At 45.3% G+C, this 4285-nt stretch overlaps 1 pseudogene; it reads right to left on the reverse strand.

Moving 5' to 3' along the window:
* Nucleotides 1-2329: 2329 nt before the first annotated feature.
* Nucleotides 2330-2672, reverse strand: LOC126489528 (WAP four-disulfide core domain protein 2-like; annotated as a pseudogene).
* Nucleotides 2673-4285: the final 1613 nt, after the last annotated feature.

The raw sequence follows: 4285 nt of genomic DNA on the forward strand, positions 1-4285 counted from the left end.
TGTGCATCTGTGTGTCTTTATGTGTGCGTTTCTGTGAAAGTGTGTGTGTTCATGTGTGTGTGTGTCTATGTATATATGCATGTGTGTAAGTGTATGTATATGTATGTGTGTGAGTGTGCATGCGTGTTTGTGTAAATGAATCCACAATGACAAATATTTACCCTTTTTGACACTGCTGATCAGGAGTTCACACTTAGTAGAGGATGAATAGTTAGCAGCTGAAGGTCCCTTGTTTTAGGCTACCCTCCAAAGGCAGCTAGGGCAATGTCTGATGTCACTATGTGAACCTGTTCATTTTCAGTGAAATGGTTGTTACTCGAGTTCCCTTGTGCAAGTACTTACACTGTGCACAAACATCGCCAGAGAACGTGGCAGCCTGGCAGCTGCAGAGACCAAATAGTGGCACCAAGGTCAGCCTTCTCCACGCAGAATTGCTTCTTTTGAACTGACCGGAAGGCCCTCTGTCAGCATAAGTCCGCATCAGCTCCAAGTCCATCTTCTCTGCTATGCGTGTAGACTTTATCAAGTCCCGGGAGCTGTTATCTGGCTGTTCTCATTTGGCCCATTCACTAATACACAGTTTAGAAGTATGAAAATTTTGGGTCTGACACAAGCTTTCATTGTGATAAATCATAGTGATAATATTTGCAATTTTTACTCTATTTTTCAATAATATGTAAGTGGAGTACAGTGTGATATTTGACACATGTATAAGATACGTAATGATAGAATCAAGATAATTAGTGTATCCACCGCCTCACATGTCTTCCTTTCTTATTAGCATTACCAATCATTTCTCCCAGCTGTTTTGGAATGTGTAATAAATTATTGTTAGCTATTGTCACGTCCTATGCACTTCTCAAGCTTCTGCCACAAACGTGTGCTCTTGAGTGGAGTCCCTTTTCTTTGGAGGCAGACTAATTTATTGACATATTAGCATCTGGCTAGCTCCCAGTCACTTGCTTTGCTGGTTGAAAAGAGTAAAAAGGTAATTTAACTCCCAACAGGAAGTCACTTAGGGGTTCTTTTGATCTACAACAGTAGGCTTCTAGATTCATTGTATTGACCTGCACGCAGAGCAATACGCAAAGACCCAACGGGGAATTCAACTGAGTAGTCAAGAATGCAGGGGGGGAGGGGTTTGTTTTGCAGAGACCTGCGCCCCATTTACACATAGTATAAGGGCTGAGGAAAGTGGTCTTTCAGGATTGCTGGGTACTAGGTGCTGTGACTTAGGAGCATTTTGAGAAAATGGCCTGAACCCAAACTCAGCATGGGCATGGTGGGATGAAAGGGGGTGGAGTGGGGAAGGGGTGGTAGAGAGGGGTGGCTTTCGGAGGTACATGAGTGGTTATGAACCCCTAAAGTATGGAAACACCAGGGACTTGAAGACCAGAGTTCCTCCCAACTGTCCCAGCATGTCTACCCCTTGGCCAATGCTGCTGTAACGTTGGCATGATATTTATTACACAACTGTGTTACAGAGTTAATTCAAATCAGGGACAAATGCAGAATGTAAAACTCAAAAGCAAGCCACCTACAATATATTAAGCTAACAGTGGCTTCTTGGGGATGGGGATACTTTCTTTGAATATCTTGTCACAGAAGGCTCCATCTGCATAAGCAGGCTGTCAGCACTGGTTCCCCCAAGCAGCATGCTTGCTTCTCACCACTGAAGATACTGACTGTCCTCTCCTCTCCCAAGGACTAGCTACTTACCCCTGCTGGTCAGCAGCGGAAGCAACCTCTTCCTCGTGTCTCACTGTACCACACAATCTGTGCCAGAAGAGCCACCTTACTTCTCTGACAGTTACATGAAAGGGGAAAACGTTCTTCGGTTGTGTTTCTTCTACTTACAGAATTCGAGAGTTGAATCCCCAGCATAGAGTTAGGACTTCATGGACTGTGTCCAGGACTCTATCTGAAATTTGTTCATTTGCCTGAAATGCCGTGGTTCCAAAGGACCAGGTTTGCTGTAGTTTCTGCTACACTTTAATTAGAAAGTATGGAGTTCCAAGGCACTAATTTTCCACCCCTGATGTATGTTGAAATTACCTGGACAGATTTTTCCCACAAACTAATGTTTAGACCTTGCTCTAAGACAGCAACTTTTTTCTTTTCTTTTTTTCTAGTGTGTTTTTTTTTGTTGTTGTTTTGTAATTTTTTTTTCTGAAAGGGAGCTCTTTATTGGTTAGAAAAGGGAGATGCTTTTGCAGGTCCAGGAAGAAACACAAAGACCAGAGGGAAGGGAGGCCCTGGGAATGGTGCCAGCTGCACTGCCTGGCAGAAGCATTCTCGTCCCATTCCTCAGGCTGGTGGTGACTGCAGCTCAGAATTTGGATGTGGCACAAGTCATCTTCCCACAGCCATTGTGGCAGCATTTCATGTTTCCAGGACACTGGCTATCCACCTGGCACTGGTCCTCACAGATGCCGAGCTTGGGGAAGTCCACACTGGGGGCAGGAACCCTGCTTTTCAAGGACACCTTCGTCCATGGCCACAGCAGGTGCCATGGTGGAGACTTGACCTCCCTCTGATGGAAAAGTAGGGTTGACGGATGAAGAAGTATCCAAGAGCTCTTCCTCAGCCAGTCCTGCACCTGGGAGAGGGGTGGACAGCAGCAGCCCCAGAAGAAGGCCTGCAGCCGGAAAGCACAGACAACAGGCAGGCATGGTGCAGGTGTCTTTATTTTATTTTTTTAAAGAGAAAACAAACTATCTTTTCATTTTACATACCAATTCCAGTTCCCACTCCCTCCCATCCTCCCCTTCCCTTCTCCTAACCCCCCCCCCCCACACACACACTCCTTGGAGAGGGTAAGACACATTGCTTTGGGGAAGGTCCAAGGCTTTCCCTACTATATCTAGGCTGAGCAAGGTATCTATCCAAAGAGAATAAGTTCCCCAAAAGCCAGTACAAACAGTAGGGATAAATCCTGGTGTCAATGCCAGTGACCCGCAGTCTCCCCAGCCACACAGCTGTCACCCACATTCAGAGGGACTAGTTTGGACCTTTGCTCTTTCCTTCCCTGTCTGGCTGGGGTTGGTGAGCTCCCATGAGCTCAGGTAAGCTGTTTCCGTGGTTGTACCCATCATGGTCTTGACCTCATCCAGCAGTTGATTGAAACAGAGACAGAGACTTGCATCGGAGCACTGGACTGAGCTCCCAAAGTCCAGTTGAAGAGTGGGAGGAATGAGAATATGAGCAAAGAGGTCAAGACCATGATGGGTTCACACACGGAAACAGCTTACCTGCCAGTAACTCTTACATGTGACCCAAGAGTTTGCTAAAGATGCAAATTTTGAACCCCCACCTCAGATCTAGTGATGCAGATATTCTGAGGATGTGTCCAGCAATTGTTTTAGCATCCCTCTGGGTGGTTTAGATGCTCACTAAAATGTAAGACTGTTTGGCATTGGCAAATTAAATTAGAACGCACGAGTAAAATGTATTGCTTCAGCTGCTGATGTACAGCCAGCTTTGAGAGCACCGCTTTGGACAAAAGCCCCAAGGAACTCAAAAGAATTCCCTGTTGACTAAGCCTCCATTCCTCACACCTGGCTGCGCTCCCCACATCCTGATTTAGGTCTCTTTCCACGAAAGATTAGCAACAACTCAACAGATTTCAGACTTAACTCCCGAACTGATTCCTGGCTTTCGTTTGACTTCATCTTTAAATTCATTACTTATTTGTAAATACTCATTGCAAGTAGGCAGCTGGGTCTCACAGCACATGTTCTCAGGGATTATTTTTTCCCTAAGAACGACTCAGGAATGTATTACAAATGGAAAAATAGAAGAAAATGGAGTTCTTATACTTTAGAGCAGAAGCTCTCAATCTTGGCTGTATGTTAGAATAAGCTTTAAAACATCTCCTGATGCCCAGACCATATCCCAGACCAATAAAATAAGAACCTCTGGGGTAGGACCCAGACACGCTAATATCTTTTACAGCTCCCAGGTGCCTCCAGTTGGCTGGAGATCACACTCCAGCAGGAGAAACTTGCCTGGAAACTTGATCTTGTGGAAGAGAGGAAAACGGCTAGAAGGCATGGGCTAGCTCATTGCCAGCAAGCCGTTAGCTGCACGTACTTGTGTTTGTCCTCTATGCTTTTGAAAAATACCTTCTTCTCTAGGCAGAACAGGACTGGCCGCATTCGCAGGAATGGAGAGAAAAGCTGTGAAGGAAGTGTGGCATACCCTGATCACCGCTCATCTTGGTGAAGTGTAGGTGAAAGTTCACTGTACTTTTTAATCTATTTACCTTTGTATGTATTCAATTTTT

This window comes from Alexandromys fortis, unplaced genomic scaffold, assembly GCF_014885135.2.
Source record: "Alexandromys fortis isolate MF-2015 unplaced genomic scaffold, M_Fortis_MF-2015_v1.1 scaffold_210, whole genome shotgun sequence".
Lineage (NCBI taxonomy): Eukaryota > Metazoa > Chordata > Mammalia > Rodentia > Cricetidae > Alexandromys > Alexandromys fortis.